We start from the raw sequence: 21335 nt of genomic DNA, 5'->3' as shown, positions 1-21335 counted from the left end.
AGAGCACTGGTTATCTATGTATTGCTTGTTGCCGAGGAGTATGAAAGACTAGAAAACTGCCACTCGCAAAATGTTTAATCTCCCCTCTGAAAGCATAGCATATCTCCTTGTCAACAAAGTGACAGAAGTGCTGCCAGAGTGGTTGATGTAACAGAATGGATGGATGTTATTGCCCCGTTTCCTGCATGAATATTGATAGAAGGAGTATTTGGCATGCCTACAGGGTAATCCTTTCATACTTAGCTTTGGACAGCACAGTGGGATGGTTGACTTTTAACTTGTCTGCTTGTCCATCTGGCAGTGTTTGATTTCCCTCAAATGGAGATGTTTGATTTATAATCTGGAACAAAAGTGTAGGGAATGTGTTTCTGAGCTAGCGCAGCAAGGAGCTAAGGCCCCACAGACTCGCCCTCCTCTAGTACCTCCTACTCAGCCATCTTGGTTTATCTAAGAGTTTATATTAGGGATCATACCAACATGTATTTCAAGAGTTTGTTTTAAACAGTGCCAGATCAATGATAAGATGCTTGCTGTTATATTATGCTATACTTTTTTTCCTAACCATCATTTCTAGCTCTTTTTTTAATGAAGTGGGATGAGTTGTCCACATTTTATGAAAACAGATTTAGCTATCCTTTCTATTTTTGACAATATAGGCTGTACTCTCCAGTCTCCACAATTACTAAATATAGGCCTACAGTACTGTAGCTCAAGCCTTATAGTATGACCCCTTTCTATGTTGTTCTCAAAGTAAACTCCATTAACTACAGGATGATGTGAGACAGAAGAGTTCATTAGTATCCATGATAGACCACATCCAGAGAGAGCATGGCTATGTTTGCAGGAATCTGCTGATGAAGCATATAATATAAATTCAGCAAAAAAAGAAACGTCCTCTCACTGTCAACTGCGTTTATTTTCAGCAAACTTAACGTGTAAATATTTGTATGAACATAACAAGATTCAACAACTGAGACATTAACTGAACAAGTTCCACAGACATGTGACTAACAGAAATGGAATAATGTGTCCCTGAACAAAGGGGGGGTCAAAATCAAAAGGAACAGTCAGTATCTGGTGTGGCCACCAGCTGCATTAAGTATTGCAGTGCATCTCCTCCTCATGGATTGCACCAGATTTTCCAGTTCTTGCAGTGAGATGTTATCTCACCTGCAAGTTCCCAGACATTTCTGGGGGGGAATGGCTCTAGCCCTCCCCCTCTGATCCAACAGGTCCCAGATGTGCCCAATGGGATTGAGATCCGTGCTCTTCGCTGGCCATGGCAGAACACTGACATTCCTGTCTTGCAGGAAATCACTCACAGAACGAGCAGTATAGCTGGTGGCATTGTCATGCTGGAGGGTCATGTCCGGATGAGCCTGCAGGAAGGGTACCTCATGATGGAGGTGGATGTCTTCCCTGTAACGCCCAGCATTGAGATTGCCTGCAATGATGACAAGCTCAGTCCAATGATGCTGTGACACACCGACACAGACCATGATGGACCCTCCACCTCCAAATCGATCCCGCTCCAGAGTACAGGCCTCGGTGTAACGCTCATTCCTTCGACGATAAACGAAAATCTGACCATCACCCCTGGTTAGACAAAACCACGACTCGTCAGTGAAGAGCACTTTTTGCCAGTCCTGTCTGGTCCAGCGACGGTGTGGTTGTGCCAATAGGCAATGTTGTTGCCGGTGATGTCTGGTGAGGACCTGCCTTACAACAGGCCTACAAGCCCTCAGTCCAGCCTCTCAGGCTATGGCGGACAGTCTGAGCACTGTTGGAGGGATTGTGCGTTCCTGGTGTAACCCGGACAGTTGATGTGCCATCCTGTACCTGTCCCGCGGTGTGATGTTCGGATGTACAGATCCTGTGCAGGTATTGTTACACGTGGTCTGCCACTGCGAGGACGATCAGCTGTCTCCCTGTAGTGCTGTCTTAGGCGTCTCACAGTACGGACATTACAATTTATTGCCCTGGCCACATCTCCAGTCCTCATGTCTCCTTGCAGCATGCCTAAGGCACGTTCACACAGATGAGCAGGGACCCTGGGCATCTTTCTTTTGGTGTTTTTCAGAGTCAGTAGAAAGGCCTCTTTATTGTCCTAAGTTTTCATAACTGTGACCTTATTTGCCTAATGTCTGTAAGCTGTTAGTGTCTTAATTAATCACGACCCTTCCACAGGTGCATGTTCATTACTTGTTTATGGTTCATTGAAACAGTGTTTAAACCCTTTACAATGAAGATCTGTGAGGTTATTTGGATTTTTACAAATTATCTTTGAAAGACAGGGTTCTGAAAAAATGACGTTTTATTTTTTTGCTGAGTTTATATACAGTTGAAGTCGGAAGTTTACATACACCTTAGCCAAATACATTTAAACTCTGTTTTTCACAATACCTGACATTTAATCCAAGTAATAAATCCCTGTTTTAGGTCAGTTAGGATCACCACTTTATTTTAAGAATGTGAAATGTCAGAATAATAGTAGAGAGAATGATTTATTTCACCTTTTTATTTCTTTCATCACATTCCCAGTGGGTCCGAAGTTTACATACACTCAATTAGTATTTGGTAGCATTGCCTTTACATTTTTTTACTTGGGTCAAACATTTTGGGTAGCCTTCCACAAGCTTCCCACAATAAGTTGGGTGAATTTTGGCCCATTCCCCCTGACAGAGCTGGTGTAACTGAGTCAGGTTTGTAGGGCTCCTTGCTCACACACACTTTTTCAGGTCTGCCCACAAATGTTCTATAGGTTTGAGGTCGGGGTTTTGTGATGGCCACTCCAATACCTTGACTTTGTTGTCCTTAAGCCATTTTGCCACAACTTTGGAAGTACGCTTGGGGTCATTGTTCATTTGGAAGACCCCTTTGCTACCAAGCTTTAACTACCTGACTGATGTCTTGAGATGTTGCTTCAATATATCCACATACTTTTCCTCCCTCGTGATGCCATCTATTTTGTGAAGTGCACCAGTCCCTCCTGCAGCAAAGCACCACCACAACATAATGCTGCCACCTCCGTGCTTCACGGTTGGGATGGTGTTCTTCAGCTTGCAAGCTTCCCCCTTCTTCCTCCAAACATAACGATGGTCATTGTGGCCAAACAGTTATATTTTTGTTTCATCAGACCAGAGGACATTTCTCCAAAAAGTATGATCTTTGTCCCCATGTTCAGTTGCAAATGGTAGTCTGGCTTTTTTATGATGGTTTTGGAGCAGTGGCTTCTTCCTTGCTGAGCGGCCTTTCAGGTTATGTTGATTATAGGACTCGGTTTACTGTGGATATGGATACTTTTGTAGCTGTTTCCTCCAGCATCTTTCATAAGATCCTTTGCTGTTGTTCTGGGATTGATTTGCACTTTTCACACACAAGTACGTTCATCTCTAGGAGACAGAAGGCGTCTCCTTCCTGAGCGTTATGATGGCTGTGTGGTCCCACAGTGTTTATACTTGCATACTATTGTTTGTACAGATGAACATGGTACCTCAGGCATTTGGAAATTACTCCCAAGGATGAACCAGACTTGTGGAGGTCTACAATTGTTTTTGAGGTCTTGGCTGATTTTGTTTTGATTTTCCCAAGATGTTAAGCAAAGAGGCACTGAGTTTTAGGTAGGCCTTGAAGTACATTCACAGGTACACCTCCGATTGACTCAAATTATGTCAATTTGCCTATCAGAAGCTTCTAAAGCCATAACATAATTTTCTGGAATTTTCCAAGCTTTTTTAAAGGCACAGACAGCTGTGACCCACTGGAATTGTGATACAGTGAATTATAAGTGAAATAATTTGTCTGTAAACAATTGTAAAAATTACTTGTCATGCATAAAGTAGATGTCCTATCCGACTTGCCAAAAATATAGTTTGTTCACAATAAATTTGTGGAGTGGTTGAAGAACGAGTTTTAATTCTCTAACCTAAGTGGATGTAAACTTCCCCTTTCTACTGTATAATTAATTTAAAAAAAATATATATATATATATATATATATATATATATATATATATATATATACTACTGTTAACTTCTTGACGCTACCCATCCCGTTAGCGGGATAATTGTCATCAACAACCACTGAATTGCAGAGCGCCACATTTAAATAATATCACAAAAAATATTTATATTCATGAAATCACAAGTGCAATATAGTAAAACACAGCATAGCTCTTTGTTAATCCACCTGTCGTGTCAGATTTTGAAAATATGCTTTACAGCGAAAGCAAACCTCTGTGTTTGTATAAGTTTATCCGTTTGTTTGACGCGTTATGTTCAGAAATCCACTGGTTCGAGCGGTCACGACAACTCAGACAAATTCCAAATAGTATCTCTAATGTCCACAGATACATGTCAAACGTTTTTTATAATCAATACTCAGGTTGTTTTTAAAATGTATAATCGATAATATATCAACCGGCACTGTCTCTTTTTCAGTAGGATAGGGAGAGACGATGGCTGCCCAAGCTCTGTTGCGTAAGCAAAACTCATGCGAAACCTGACGCGATGTTATCTTTCTCGCTCATTTTTTCAAAATAAAAGCCTGAAACCATGTCTAAAGAGTGTTGACACCTTGAGGAAGCGATAGGAAAAGGCATCTGGTTGATATCCCTTTACATTTACATTTAAGTCATTTAGCAGACGCTCTTATCCAGAGCGACTTAAATGGAGTGAAGACAGGCTATGGAACATGGAGCTTTCAAAATAGAAGCCATTTCCTGGTTTGATTTTCCTCGGGTTTTGCCTGCAATATCAGTTTTGTTATTCTCACAGACAATATTTTGACAGTTTTGGAAACTTTAGTGTTTTCTATCCTAATCCGTTAATTATATGCATATTCTAGCATATGGGCCTGAGAAATAGGCTGTTTACATTAGGAACGTTATTTTTCCAAACATAAAAATAGTGCCCCCTAGCTGAAAGAGGTTAAACTGTTTGGGGTCACTTAGAAATGTCCTTGTTTTTGAAAGAAAAGCAACAAAAAATGTCCATTAAAATAACATCAAATTAATCAGAAATACAGTATAGACCTTGTTAATGTTGTAAATGACTATTGTAGCTGGAAACGGCTGTTTTTCAATGGAATTTCTACATAGGCGTATAGAGGCCCATTATCAGCAACCATCACTCCTTTGTTCCAATGGCACATTGTGTTAGTTAATCCTAGTTTATCATTTGAAAATGCTAATTGATCATTATAAAACTCTTTTGCAATTATGTTAGTTAGCACAGCTGAATACTGTTGTACTGATTAAAGAAGCAATAAAACTGGCCTTTTTTAGGCTAGTTGAGTTTCTGGAGCATCAGCATTTTTGGGTTCGATTTCAGGCTCAAATTGTCCAGAAACAAATATCTTTCTTCTGAAACTCGTCAGTCTATTGTTGTTCTGAGAAATGAAGGGTATTCCATGGGAGAAATTGCGAAGTAACTGAAGATCTCATATAACGCTGTGTAGTACTCCCTTTACAGAACAGCTCAAACTGGCTCTAACCAGAATAGAAAGAGGAGTGGGAGGCCCTGATGCACAACTGAGCAAGAGGACAAGTACATTAGAGTGTGTAGTTTGAGAAAGAGATGCCTCACCAGTCCTCAACTGGCAGCTTTATTAAATAGTACCTGCAAAACACCAGTGCGACTATGGGATGCCGGCCTTCTAGGCAGCGTTGCAAAGGAAAAGCCATATTTCAGATTGGCCAATAAAATAAAAGATTAAGATGGGAAAAAGAACAGACACTGGACAGAGGAACTTTACCTAGAAGCTTGCATCCCGTAGTCGCATCTTCACTTGTGACGTTGAGACTGTTGTTTTTCAGTTAGTATTTAATGAAGCTGCCAGTTGAGGACTTGAGGCGTCTGCTTTTCTTTCAAAAACAAGGACATTTCTAAGTGACCCCAAACTTTTAAATGGTAGTGTACATCATAATACTGACCCCTATCCCTACTGACAGTTACAAAGTATGGTAACTGAGTTTGTCGCCTGCTTGAAGGCAGTAGCCTCAGCCATTGTAACATGGCCAATAATGTAAATTACATTGTTACAGTCATTAGCTTAGAAGCACAAGGTTCTTAGTGTCTTTAGCCTGGTTGTAAATCATAGTCAAAAACACTTTCTGATTGGGAAAGGATTTCTATAGTGCTGTTAGTGCAGGAGTACTATCATAAGGTAAGGAGCAGTGCCACTTTGCTGGGGCAAAGGAAGAGAAACATAGCAGATCTTGTTGGAAATGAAGACTGAAGAAATACTACTTACTCTTATTTGAATCGATGATGTATTTTTATTTTCCTCTCTCCATCTTACCTGTTCAACTTTGTCTGTCTTTCTAATTCTCACTCTTTCTTGGAATTAAGGCAAGGTGTTTTTCTCTTTGTTATCTGTCCCCTCCTTGACCCCTGATTTTAAGATTTTCCCGATTATGTGTTCTTGGTTGCTCTTTTGTCTGTTTCACCTCTACTTTCTCTCTGTTGCTCTTTATGTCTGTTTGTTTGCAAGTGGTTGAAGTTTAATTTTACTTTTTTTATTTAGCTAGGCAAGTCAGTTAAGAACAAATTCTTATTTTCAGTGACGGCCTAGGAACAGTGAGTTAACTGCCTTGTTCAGGGGCAGAACGACAGATTATTAAAACATTTTTTAAGTTCACCTTGTCCTTCCCAGGCGTTCTATGTGGTATTCTCTGGTATTCTCTGTGGTATCTGTTGAATTCATCCTCTGTTGCTGGTCAGGGAAGCATTCCAGTGTAATTAACCTGCTACATAACATACACCATCCACGAGGGTTCATTAATCAGCTCACACTGAGAGGGCATTGTGCCCTGACACTCCACTATAATACACACACACACACACACACACACACACACACACACACACACACACACACACACACACACACACACACACACACACACACAGTTGCGCAAATGCACGCTATTGGAGGGAGGTCACTGTGCTCTGCTAATCTGCCAACTGGCCAGGAGGAAGACACGTGTGTGCACACAACATACAGGATAAAAGACAAATATGAGCACTCGCCTACAGGTGTAGCTGAAACAAAGCCTTTATACTCTGAATCAAGAGGAGAGCTTGATTCTGGAGAAACAAAACAGTGCTGGTCATACTGTAAGTCAATACAGCTGATTCGGCTTCATGGTACGCTGATTTTCTTCCACCAGCACCGCCTCCTCGCAGAGTTCCCCTGCCCAGCCTTAACACCTCTCTTTTTGTCCTCAGACTCTCCCCTTCCTCCCTGGAGATAAACCTACCTTATCCCCAGAACCCGGCCCAGCTGACACGTCTGTCTATCTGCATGTGTGTGTCTGTGCCAGCAGCCATTCTCACAGAGTAATCTCACACAAAGAAAACAGGAAATCAGAGTGTGGAGAGTTGTCATGGCAATGTCTGGTTGGTTGTTTTTAAATCTAGGTCGGTGGCGAACAGTTCACTCCTCGTCTGGCCTTCCATTTGGCGTAAACAGACCCCTTGGGTCGAGTCAACTGCCATTATACTAAGGATTCTACTAAGGCTTCTAAGAATTGCACTTCTCCTCATATCCCCTGGTGACTTAAGAGATTTGAGCTTGAATATCTCCTCTACTCAGGCTTTAACCAGGCACCGTTAGCCTCCATTAATGTGCTGGGATGTAGACTTAGCCCCCTGATACTCCTCTCTACAAGCATTTCGCTACACCCGCAATAACATCTGCTAAATATGTGCATGTGACTAATACAATATAATTTTGAGCAGCACAGTTTGCACTGTGCAGGGAGGAGAACTTGGTTTTCTATGCGAGGAAAATATTCTAGTGGAAAATTGCCCGAAAAGGTTTAACTGTAATAAAGTCATCAACAGCACAGCTTTTCCTACATGTCAGCACAGCACAGCCTTTCCTACATGTCAGCACAGCACAGCTTTTCCTCCTTGTCAGCACAGCCTTTCCTACATGTCATCAACAGCACAGCCTTTCCTACATGTCAGCACAGCACAGCTTTTCCTCCTTGTCAGCACAGCCTTTCCTACATGTCATCAACAGCACAGCCTTTCCTACATGTTAGCACAGCCTTTCCTACATGTCAGCACAGCAAGCCTTTCCTACATGTCAGCACAGCAAGCCTTTCCTACATGTCAGCACAGCCTTTCCTACAAGCAAAAATTAATGATGCTGATCAACCCTTTCTTATTAGGTGTGTAATTCTTTTGTCAGCTCCATCATCTCTGTCCATGTTGAGGGCTTTAATCTTTCAGTTAAAGATTTAAAAGCCATACATCATCCCTCTGTCAGGTTTCTGAATAGAACTAATTGTGAACACCCCTAGTTAGCATATACCATTCCCACTTTGCGTTGGCTGAAAAGTCCAGGCATGTGGAAATGTAATTTTTCTCAAGAGGGTGTTTTATTTTAGTTTATCAGCTGCAGTGAGGAAAAACATGCGCATCTAATGCCTCAAGTGACGTTTTTTGGCTTAACAGGCTGTGCAAAATAATGCCGCCTTTATGCATTTCCTGTGTGACCTAAACCAATAGGCATTATTAGAAAATTGCGCATTAGCCCGAGTCAGCAGTTTGTATGCTGCAGTCCCATTACATTAGACTCATGAGGTTGGCGAGACAGACAGGGAGGGAGAGAATAAGAGAGAGATGGCGAGAAAGCACTCTGTTAAACCAAGAGAAATAATGAAATGAGTGAATTTCAGAAAAGGAAAGATAAAAAGAACAAGGAGATTAAAGAAGGGAGGAATACAAAAAGGAAATGAAAGAGGGATGTGGCCAGATGATGACAGGACAAGGAGAGGAGGGAGATTGAGGGTGATAAAGAGAGCAACCGTGTAGAGCAGTAATTGGAGGCTGTATTCGTTGGGATAGGAGGCAGGAGAGAGAGGTTTAAATCACTGGTCTGAATGACAGCTTTATTCGACCCTCAGAGCCTCAACTGCCACCATTTAATGAGACCGGATAGAAACCTTAACTGCATTTTTCTTTTCTCTCTACTATTTTAGCTTTTCCTGCCATCTTGCACTTTCAGGAATATACTCGCCACTAACTAGGCAGATATCAAGGCAGAAAATGATTGGTCTTTTCGGTCATGAGCTGCACTACAAAGTTAGTTATAGTAGTTTTATTTCATCCTTCAACTCCCCCCTGACGTGTTCACTGACTTAGTCAAAACCCACAGACATTCTAGACGTTTCTTATGGAGAACTAGTCCCACGAGATTCTACCCTCCCCTCAATCTACCCCCTCTCTCTTGTTCCCTCGCGCGCGCTATCGCTCGCTCGCTCGCTTGCTCTATTCTCTCTCTCTGAGCCTGGTGCTGTGTTGAGCCTGTAATATCGCCCACACGGACTAGGCCTCCTGGGTAGTCTAGCTTTCACAGGTTTTTTTTCTCTCCTTCTCAACCTCTTTTATTTTTTTGATGCTCACAAAGACTTCTTTCTGTGCCTCGTCTCCCCTGACACTGGGCAGATAGCTTTCATCTTAAGTCTCTCATAAAGAGAAAGAGTGTGTGTGTAAGAAAGAGAGGCAGAGATCAGACATGCAACATTTTATGTTTTAGTGTGTAGTAGTTTGAGGAAAACTTGACATCACCTTTTTGATACCAACATGAAATGAGAGATTTGAAATGTTTCTCCCAGAGTTGGTGTCTCCCTGTTAAACACGTTCTCTGTAAAAACAAAATCAGAATGAAAGTGAATATAAATGTTGCTCTAATAGTTCTGGTGACCTACCTACTAATTACGATTGTGGATCTTTTAAAGTTAACAGCTGTTTGTATTGCTCACAATGACGCATCTGCAATACTGAACACGCTGTATGTATGTATGTATGTATGTATGTATGTATGTATGTATGTATGTATGTATGTATGTATGTATGTATGTATGTATGTATGTATGTATGTATGTATGTATGTATGTATGTATGTATGTATGTACAGTGGGGAGAACAAGTATTTGACACACTGGCGATTTTGCAGGTTTTCCTACTTACAAAGCATGTAAAGGTCTGTCATTTCTATCATAGGTACACTTCAACTGTGAGAGACGGAATCTAAAACAAAAATCCAGAAAATCACATTGTATGATTTTCCCAGTGGCTCTTCTAGCAAGACAATGATCCACACATCAACATCCACAAAGAAATGGTTAATTGAGCACAAAAATCAACATCCGTCTCTGGACTTGAACCCCATTTTGAAAACCTGTGGCTTGAATTGAAGAGTGCTGTCCATAAGAGCAGACAAATGATATTAAAGATCTGGAAAGATTCTGTATGAAGGAATGGTCTTAAATTTATCTGGACATGTTGTCCCATCCCATAGAACATTTTAGAAAAAAATCTGTGTCATTGTCTTCACAAGGGGGGTGCACTAGTATTGACAACAGGGGTCCCAATAATTTTGCCCCTTATCATTTTTAGATTTGTTTCTCTCTCTTTCTCTGATCAATTGTATTAGTAAGTATAAAACAATAGCATTTATACATTTTTTTGGAGCATACAATATAGCTCAGTATTTGTTTGATTTATTTTATACATTTTTTTGCTCATATTTATTAAGGGTTCCAAAATGTACGGACCTGTATGTGAGAGACAATGCACCACTGCTTAGGACCTCCCCATCCATGTTATATCCTTACATCCGTTTTATGCTTTTGTGTCAACTTCCCCTATGATGACAGACGTGTGTGCATTGTGTGGTTGATTTGACATGACCTTACATCCACCTGCTCTGTACCTCCCTGGTTAAAGAAACCGTACATTCCTTCCGTGTGGAAACACGGGCAGAGCCACGGTGCCAAACCAGGACAACGTGTGCGATCTGACACGGTCAAATGTTTTAATGGTGAAGGTGCCAAAACAAATGACTGCACCTCTAGCAACTCCAACATGATGTGGTATATGTGTGTATTGTCTTATTGCCCAGTTCTTTGTTGTTTTTCTAACCCAGCCATTTTGTTCTTGGCTCACTCTAATGGAGGTACTGAGAGAGGTAGTTACTGGTATGGTAGTTAAAAGGGACTAGGGAGCGCTGAAAGAGCAGAAACAACCAAGGTGGTGAGTGTGTGTGAGAGACCGCGGAACCAGCATTTTTGCCGGGTTTTGTCCCTCCCCCCAAAAACGATACGCTGATAAATAAAATTGCCTCCGGTCAATTGTCCGAGAGAATTGAAAAAATCCCATTGCGAAATAATGTATTTTAGCCTGTTCATTGATTTGAAATACAAGTCGATGTAGCGCCAGAGATGCTCCTACAGCCCATCAAACAACTGTTTGTTGCTGCTGGAGTGAAAGGTGCTTTAATAAGCCAAGTCATTGCGTAACAATTCTGAAGAAAATTGAGTTTAAAAAAAAAAAATAACATCGCCATGATTAAAAAATACTTGGCCTACAACATATTTTTTCACAAATTGTTCATTGAAACGCGCTTCCCATTCGCCAAGTGCATAGGCAACTTGGCAGGCTTCAGCGCGTCACACATGTGACATTTTGAAAACATATAATTGATTGTTTGAAACCTGAACGTTTTACTACATAATTTAGGCTAATAATATAACTCAATCACTGTTCGCAAAACAAAGACTGTTCAATGCAGTGTGTTGAGATACGTTTTGCTCAATTAAGTTGAGAAATGTGATAGTTAAAAACAGATTGGAGTCGTTGTCTTCTATTTACAGCAATAGTCATTTTACTTTCCAAACTGTTTTTCCGTGCTTTGTATTTTTTTATGTTGCTATATGCCTGGCTTGGGTCTCTGATTTTCACCGAAAGTCGCAACTCAACAACCATCTATTTGGTATTTTTTGCGCGCTTGGCCCAAATTGTGGGCCCTTCAGCCTGTATTCTATGCGATTTAAAACAATCTACATTTTTTTAAAGAAGCTAATGATCCTCTGGCCAACTCATGCTTTCTGGTGTAGTAGCCTATTTTTTATTATTTTATTTCTGTATATACATGAGTAAGCCAATAATGCTCTATACTTTTGTCAATTAAATGAGCTTTAGGGAAAGTTTAACACCCTAGCCTTATGGACGTGCCGCCTATGTATTCTAACATCTTCAAATTGCTCATCGGAATTCGGTAAGAATGACGCTCTCGGTTGCATGCTCTGTTAAGGTGAATTACCATGAATGTGATTTCTGGCATTCTGAGCACTGGGTGGACACCTTAAATACACCTTCAAATACATTTATTAAATGTCCAGTGCCACATTTTCCTAACGAAAACCCGAGTGTGTGTATTTTTATGGGCCAGAAACCAGTGTTGTCACTGAATCATTTTCTCAGGTCTTTTTAAAGGAGCTCTTCCTGTGAGCACACACAGGAAATTGTTGCTGAGCGCTTGGCTGTGGAGTCTGACAACTCCTGAGGCTCTATGCGTTTTTGTGTACTGTATGTGCTTGCTTGGACACTTCTGTATGACTTGTTGTGTGTGTGTGTGTGTGTGTGTGTGTGTGTGTGTGTGTGTGTGCTTGGACACTTCTGTATGACTTGTTGTGTGTGTGCTTGGACACTTCTGTATGACTTGTTGTGTGTGTGCTTGGACACTTCTGTATGACTTGTTGTGTGTGTGCTTGGACACTTCTGTATGACTTGTGTGTGTGTGTGCTTGGACACTTCTGTATGACTTGTTGTGTGTGTGTGTGTGTGTGTGTGTGCTTGGACACTTCTGTATGACTTGTTGTGTGTGTGTTTGGACACTTGTGTATTTGTGGAGTGGTTTCAGAGGGGGGGGGGGTCTTCACTATTTTCCCAGCCTGCACCTCTGTGTATTTCTGTCAGAACAAGCCTCTGTAATTGTTTAGTTACATTACCTAAGTTCACTTAGTTACAACTCACCAGTGTATCCTGTAAGGGCCTCTTGAGTGACGGTTGCCTCTTGGACTCTCCTTGTTAGTTCTCCACTCAAATGTTGTTGATGTTGACTCTTAACCCTTCTCAACGGAGTTGACATTTCAGCTTTTTCAGTAGAGTGGGTGTAACATTATGTCAGTGAAAGGGGTATGTCATGATTTTTCATCCATTCGCCATATAATATAGTGTGTATAGCATTACCTCCTATGCACTGCTGTGACCCCCGGGAAGGCTCATGACCACCACCTGATACACTATAGTCTCTATGGCACTACACTTTTTGGCTTCCTTCTCTTTCTCGCTCGGTTTTTCTCTCCCTGTCTCTGTTTTTCTCTTTCTTTCTCTCTCTCTCTCTGGTTTCTCTCTCACTCCTTCCCTCTTTTCTTGTTTTGACCAACTGCAGAAAGATTTACTAGATGACAGGGAGATGGAAAACAGAGCAGAATTTGTTCCATTGTCAACTTTTTAAGCTAAACTGTTTTTGTAAGGGAAGCCATGAAAGCTTGACCTGTCAGCACTAGACGCCGATTTTTCACTATGGCTTCTCTGGGAGACCCCAGATATAACACACACAATACCTCAACACAAAACCACTGGTCAGTTAGGACACATGGTTGATAGTTATTATCCTAGACAACACTTTAGATGTGAAGGAGATGAGCTGGGTGATTGAGAGATGACAATATGGAGTGATTTAATGAGACCCTAATTAGGGTAAAGGGAAGAGAAAGGTCGTGAAGCGGTGGGAGTGAGACGTGTGTGTGTGTGTGTGTGTGTGTGTGTGTGTGTGTGTGTGTGTGTGTGTGTGTGTGCACGCAGGGTTTAAATGTCAAACCTAATCACTGTAGAGAGATGGATGAACTTTACACGTCACATACCTGGCTGACTGATGCTGTTAGTTGCTCTTCACTCCTCATTTCTTCTTCCTTGTTTCATTTAGCTTTTCAAAGTGTGGTTTAGCACATCTTTCTCACTTGGCCACGTTCTCTCCTCCTCCCCCTTCCTCTATATTTCGCGAAGACAGTACCCATGTCTACTGACTATAGCTGACCCACATTTCACACAGTGTGACTGGATGCCCTTACGGGAAGTGCTTCTAAGTGTGTGAGAGGGTGAGAGCACATGTTTGCATGTCTGTATCTTTGTGTGTACGGTGGGGTGTCTGTGTTCAGCCTCAGGGTTTAAAGGGGATTCTGCAGTATCTTTGAATTGGGAAATATCTGACCAATGAGAGATAATTGGTGTGTATACATGTTTTTTTTTTGTTTGCTTTTGGCATCTGGCTGGGAAGGTGAGATTTTTTTGCACAGCTCTCCGAGATAGCTCTCCCTCTACTGGTCACCATATGTCATTGCAGGGTACTATCATTTGGAATATTTCTAATGGGAAATAAATCCAATATTTTTACAATAAAGAGAACATTCTCTTTTATCACAACAATTTAATATGGGCTGTGGTTCCTTAATTTTGAAGGTGAAAATGCAAATAAATGAATAGCAACTTTTCCGTCTGTTTTAATTTCTTTTTCCATATTTAGTGTCTGCATGTTTGAATGTATTTTGGATGGATCTGATGATGATGATTGGTGTGTTTGTAGCCTTTGCGGAGTTGCCAACAACCGGATGTTCTTGGTTTTAGGGATATAGCTATTTTCAACCTAGCTTCCTTTTCTGCTGAAAACCGCATGTGGGAACTCTGCTCAGGAGTTTCTCTTATGCCTGCTACGTTAGGTTAATGTGTGTGTGTGTGTGTGTGTGTGTGTGTGTGTGTGTGTGTGTGTGTGTGTGTGTGTAACCTTATCACTTTTTCCTCTGGGTGTTTTGCAGGTGTGTGTGGTGTGGCGGCATGACTCGTGGGCAATTCTGGGTAGAGTGCTAGCTTCCTGAGGATTGGCTGACAGCAGGAGAAGGAAACAGAGGAGAACAGGAGGAGAGGAGTGCTAGCATGGCTCTGCCTGACAAACACAAAGTGAAACGCCAACGACTAGACAGGATCTGTGAAGGTAAGAGACACTTCTCTTTTCCAACTACTTTCCCCGTTTCCTCCTCTGTCATACTGCTGAAACTGAATCGCCCAGTAATGAGAGAAAGATGTTGTTAGCCTGAGTCATATCTGTTCCACTGGAAGAAATACATCACAAAATCATGGGCATTAATATAAGTTGGGCCCCCCTTTACTGCTATAACAGCCTTCCCTTTTCTGGGAAGCTTTCCACTAGATGTTGGAACATTGCTGCGGGGACTTGCTTCAATTCAGCCACAAGCATTAGTGAGATCGGGCACTGATGTTGGACGATTAGGCCTGGCTCGCAGTCTGCGTTCCAATTCATCCCAAAGCTGTTCGATGGGGTTGAGGTCAGGGCTCTGTGCAGGCCAGTCAAATTCTTCCCACCGAATTCGACAAACCATTTCTGTAGGCGTTGTCATGATAAAACAGGAAAGGCCCTTCCCCAAACGTTTGCCACAAAGTTGGAAGCACAGAATGTCATTGTAGGCTGTAGTGTTAAGATTTCCGTTCACTGGAACTTAGGGGCTTAGCCCGAACCATGCAAAAACAGCCCCGGGCAGGACGCGCTATCCTGGCATCCGCTAAACCCAGATTCATCCATCGGACTGCCAGATGGTGAAGCGTGATTCATTACTCCGGAATGCGTTTCCACTGCTCCAGTGTCCGATGTCGGCGAGCTTTGCTCATTGGTGATCGGCTATGGAAACCCATTTCATGAAACTCCCGATGAACAGTCCTTGTGCTGACGTTGCTTCCAGAGGCAGTTTGGAACTTGGTAGTGAGTGTTGCAACCGAGGGTAGATGATTTTTGCGTGCTACGTGAGCTCTGTGAGCTTGTGTGGCCTACTACTTCGCGACTGAGTCGTTGTTGATCCTAGACGTTTCCACTTCACAATAACAGCACTTACAGTTTACCGGAGCAGCTCTAGCAGGGCAGAAATTTGACGAACTGACTTATTGGAAAGGTGGCATCCTATGACGGTGCCATGTTGAAAGTCACTGACATCTTCAGTATGGGCCATTCTACTGCCAGTGTTTGGCTATGGAGATTGCATAGCTGTGTGCTCGATTGTATACACCTGTCAGCAACGGATGTGGCTGAAATAGCCGAATCCACTTACTTGAAGGGGTGTCCACATACATACTTCTGTATTTGCTGCAGTGTGCAGGGGATATAGGACTAGTGGTTGAGAAGATCTCTCTCTGTATCTCTCTTCCCCCTACCCCCTCTCTCTCTCTGTATCTCTCTTCCCCCTACCCCCTCTCTCTCTCTGTATCTCTCTTCCCCCTACCCCCTCTCTCTCTCTGTATCTCTCTTCCCCCTACCCCCTCTCTCTCTGTATCTCTCTTCCCCCTACCCCCCTCTCTCTCTGTATCTTTCTTCCCCCTACCCCCTCTCTCTCTGTATCTTTCTTCCCCCTACCCCACCTCTCTCTGTATCTTTCTTCCCCCTACCCCCCTCTCTCTGTATCTCTCTTCCCCCTACCCCCCCCCCACCTCTCTCTGTATCTCTCTTCCCCCTACCCCCCCTCTCTCTTTGTATCTCTCTTCCCCCTACCCCACCTCTCTCTCTCTGTATCTCTCTTCCCCCTACCCCCTTCTCTCTCTCTGTATCTCTCTTCCCCCTAACCCCCCCCTCTCTCTTTGTATCTCTCTTCCCCCTACCCCCCCTCTCTCTCTCTCTCTGTATCTCTCTTCCCCCTACCCCCTTCTCTCTCTCTGTATCTCTCTTCCCCCTACCCCCCCTCTCTCTCTCTCTCTCTCTCTCTGTATCTCCCCTCTACCCCACCTCTCTCTCTGTATCTCTCTTCTCCCTACACCCCCCTCTCTGTATCTCTCTTCCCCCTACACCCCCCTCTCTGTATCTCTCTTCCCCCTACACCCCCCTCTCTCTGTATCTCTCTTCCCCCTACCCCTCTCTCTCTCTCTCTCTCTGTATCTCTCTCTCTTCCCCCTACCCCTCTCTCTCTCTGTATCTCTCTTCCCCCTACCCCTCTCTCTCTCTCTCTCTGTATCTCTCTTCCCCCTTACTCCCCTCTCTCTCTCTGTATCTCTCTCCCCCCTCTCTGTATCCCCCCACTCTGTTATCTGTAGCCCATCCATCAGCAGAGGTTAGCAGTAAAGCCTGCTGTCAGCACTGTGTTAGAATGGACATGGCCACCCTGGATAGAGTCACAGTGTATGAGTGGACCTGGGCTGGCTACTGTTCTACTTGTATCAGAGGGACAATATCAGTCACCCTGGCTGGATCAATCACTTGTACTGAGATTATGTCAGCAGATATCATCTTTGGCTGACCAAATGAGCTCGTCTTTGTGTGTGCGTGCATGTATATCAAATCCCATCATGGACTTAAACCCTATAACTTCGTCAAAATGTAGAGACGAGCTGAGTTAACCTACTTAATGGCGTAACCCTCTGTCATCGTCATGCGTCACTGTGATGACTCATCACATCCCTCACTCTACCTTCTAGCTGCCTCTCTCCACATTAACCCCAACACTACAAGTCGATGAGAGAGATGGTTAGTCACAACAGGGGCTGACTGTCACAAGGAATGACTCAATCCAGCCAGAGTTATCCAGGCCAATGTCACAACTTCACGGGAAAGCCAGAGGGAGTATCTGTTCCTAGGATAGTATGTGTGGGTGTGCGGGATTGGAAGGAAGTTTTGATCCTTTTCCACCTCAGGTGATAGGGACTTGTAGTACCTCCATAAGGTTTATTCAGGCTGGTGATTGGTTTACTGGCTGAGCTTTTGGAGGAACATCCACACACACTCTCTCACTGACAGGAACCATTATTCATGGATATGTATACTGAAACAGCTATATTATACATACACACCACCTCCAGCCCCTTACTGTACTGTAGCCTTCCAAAGCCTCAGCCCGCCATGCCCTGCCCTGTCTTTAACTGCCTTTATTGTGTGTGCTTCCGTGCGTGTGTGTGAGAGAGCGAGACCCGTGGGACCAACGGACCTGCCAGCCCTCCAAACCACTGCTTTGATGGTTGTCTTACAGGGCCTGGGAGAGTGGGTAAGGAGCCTCAGGCCTGGCCAAGGAGGGAGGGGAGAGGGAAGGAAGGGGGAGAGAGGGGGTTTAGGAGGTTGGAAGTGGGTTAGTGAGAGACTCTTAAAATCTAGTTTGATGTTTCCAGATTGCTGCTGAGTAGGGAATTTGTAATAAAGGGATTATGTGCGTCAGTGTGTGTTATAGAGCAAGAGAAAGAGAGGGGGAGCGGCTCTCAGCGCTAGGCTCTGACAGTCATTTTGTGTTTCATGAGAGCCACTGGGGGTGTGTGAGCAAAGCACCACCACAACGCGTAATATTTGACCACGAACCGTGCAGCAGAAGCAAGCCCCTTCTCCGCTACTCTTTAATCCGCGTGAGGCTACAACACATAGGATTTCCCAGGCAAGCTGTGAAGCCAGCCGAATGCTATTGAATGATTGTGTTTGAGTCTGTTATTAAACAATGTGAAACAGTGTTCTGTATGTTAACTATTGCACGATTGTGTTCATGAGTCTTATTTAATGGGTACTTTGACTGCTTTTCATTAAATCATGTATGGCTACAAATATGGTCATGGCCTAAAATAAAATATGTTCATCTGGGTATATAAAGTGTGGTGCCTTGAAAGCACATCAGCTACAGCATGTTTGTTTGTCTGAAACGGTACACTATGCCTTTTTAAATTCCCCCATGAAACTTTCTCTGGAGAGTTTCGAACAGCCACTGAATGGGCATTTAACTGTAAAGGAATGCTGCTTCTCAAGTGGGGCTGAAGTCCATCACTAGGCAACCAGAACTGTCAATCAAATTATCTCAAGCTGCCTGTGTGCAGACCACTTACTCCTAAGTACTTTGAAGTTTAAATACAATGACGTACCAATACATTTAGTAGAAAGAAAATGCATACCTTACCATTAAAAAAAAGGAAAGTGGCTGAAAAATTGGTCTGTTTCATCCTGGGTCTGCAGGCTTCTCTCCTTCAGGCCATTCATCACCTTTTAGGATCCGAATCCGAGCATTGTCCGGGTTATGGCTGCGTTCTCCAGATAACTTGGAGATAACCCCATCAGTGAGGGTTATGCGACCTCTGCATTCGAAGCATCATATTCGGTGCACTTCCAGGAGGACTTATTTGTGTCCCGTCGTTCCCGTTTGTAGGTGTAGCCTTCATGTGCCAGCATATTTTTTCTACACACAGAAAGGACACATTTGGGTTCCATTGATTGTTCTGCTCCTCTGAGAATAATGAATGTGGAAGGTAGCAGTGAAATATCCTTTTAAGCAGAATATTTGGATTATTAGCATATGAATGACTTGCAATTTGATTGCTGGACTATTGAAGCCATCCATCCAGTCTTTTTAATTGAAATGTCAGCCTTTTACCAGATCAATTTTGTCCCCCATTAAATTATTTATTTTCATAACTGATATCAATTCGGTATGCTATAACCTATAAATAATATTCTGCCCATATGAACACATTCATGTTAGGACATATAAAGAAAAGCAATGCATGATTTAATGAAAATTGTTTCACATTCTTTAATAAGACTCAAACAGTCTATATAGCTGGTTTCCCTGCCAAATAGGCCGACAAGAACTTGATGTATCTCGATGACGTTGAGTATGCAAGGGGGTCTTTTTATTAAATGATTTTCTTTTACCCCTTTTTCTCCCCAATTGTCAGTTAGTCTTGTCTCATCGCAGCAACTCCCATACGGACTCTGGAGAGGCTAGGGTTGAGAGCCGTGCGTCCTTCGAAACCCAACCAAGCTGCACTGCTTCTTGACACATTTCCTACTTAACCCGGAAGCCAGCCGCACCAATGTGTCGGAGGAAACGCTGTACACCTGGCGACTGTGTCAGCGTGCACTGCTCCCGGCCCACCACTGGAGTCGCTAGTGCGCGATGGGACAAGGACATCCAAGCTGAACAAACCTTCCCGAACACGGACGATGCTGGGCCAATTGTGCGCCGCCCCGAGCGTCTCCCGGTCGTGGCCAGCTGCGACAGAGCCTGGACTCGAACCCAGAATCTCTAAGACTGTGTGATCACGCTCTCTGCAGGCGATGTGAGTCAGAGCTTTTGAAGAGGTCAACATTCAGAAGGTCGCAGTGCCAGACTGATTACCAGGACGTGTACTGCGGGCATGTGCTGACCAACTGGCAAGTGTCTTCACTGACATTTTCAACCTCTCCCTGTCCGAGTCTTTAATGTAATGTTTTAAGCTGACCACCATAGTCCCTGTGCCCAAGAACACGAAGGTAACCTGCCTAAATAACTACCGACCCGTAGCGCTTACGTCTGTAGCCATGAAGTGCTTTGAAAGGCTGGTCATGTCTCACATCAACACCATTATCCCAGAAACTCTAGACCCACTTCAAATTGCATACCGCCCCAACAGATCCACAGATGATGCTATCTCTATTGCACTCCACACTGCCTTTTCCACCAGGATGAAAGGAGCACCTATGTGAGAATGCTATTCATTCACTACGGCTCAGCGTTCAACACCATAGCGCCCTCAAAGCTCATCAATAAGCTAAGGACCCTGGGACTAAACACCTCCCTCTACAACTGGATCCTGGATTTCCTGACGAGCCGCCCCAGGTGGTAAGGGTAGGTAAGAACACATTCACCACGCTGATCCTCAACAAAAGGGCCCCTCAGGGGTGCATGGTCAGCCCCCTTCTGTACTCCCTGTTCACTCATGACTGCATGGACAGGCACGACTCCAACACCATCATTAAGTTCGCCGATGACAACAGTGGTAGGCCTGATCACAGACAGTGTCGAGACAGCCTATGGGGAGGAGTTCAGAGACCTGGCCATGTCATGCCAGGACAACAACCTCTCCCTCAACGTGATCAAGACAAACGAGATGGTTGTGGACTACAGGAAAAAGAGGAACGAGCATGCCCCCATTCTCATCGACGGGGCTGCAATGGAGCAGGTTGAGAGCTTGTGGTTTCCTCATCACCAACAAACTGTCATGGTCCAAACACCATGACAGTAGTGAAGAGGGCACAATAAAACTTATTCCCCCTCAGGAGACTGAAAAGATTTGGCATGGGTCCTCAGATCCTCGAAAGGTTGTACAGCTGCGCTATCGAGAGCATCCTGACTGGTTGCATCACTACCTGGTATGGCAACTGCTCAGCTTCCATCTACAAGGCACTACAGAGGGTAGTGCAAACGGTCCAGTACATCACTGGGGCCAAGCTTCCTGCCATCCAGTACCTCTGATACCGCCTGCTATAGAGGGAGGCCTTAAAACTTGTCAAAGACTCTAGCCACCCTAGTAATAGACTGTTCTCTCTGCTAACTCACGGCAAGTGGTACCAGAGCGACACATGTAGGTCCAAGAGGCTTCTAAACAGCTTCTACCCCCAAGCCATAAGACCCCTGAACACCTAACTACATGTACATGTTACCTCAACTAACCGGTGCACCCGCACATTGACTCTGT

The 21335-nt window shown here is 43.6% G+C and overlaps 1 protein-coding gene across 3 annotated transcripts in view; it reads left to right on the top strand.

Annotated features, from left to right (window-relative positions):
- The window catches only part of LOC118400045 (trithorax group protein osa-like), a 129879-nt gene that overhangs the window by 50546 nt on the left and 57998 nt on the right, over positions 1 to 21335 (top strand). The window contains exons 1-2 of one of the 3 annotated variants that reach the window (XR_008076862.1): positions 11031 to 11048; positions 14672 to 14847. The gene's annotated coding sequence lies outside the window, so the exon portion shown is untranslated. Of the gene's footprint in view, positions 1 to 11030; positions 11049 to 11911; positions 12073 to 14671; positions 14848 to 21335 lie in introns of those variants that run through there. The other 2 variants (XR_004828956.2, XR_004828955.2) reach the window with 2 other exon arrangements.

The sequence above is a fragment of the Oncorhynchus keta genome, chromosome 2, assembly GCF_023373465.1.
Source record: "Oncorhynchus keta strain PuntledgeMale-10-30-2019 chromosome 2, Oket_V2, whole genome shotgun sequence".
Lineage (NCBI taxonomy): Eukaryota > Metazoa > Chordata > Actinopteri > Salmoniformes > Salmonidae > Oncorhynchus > Oncorhynchus keta.
This window is presented reverse-complemented; position numbering and strand designations above follow the sequence as displayed.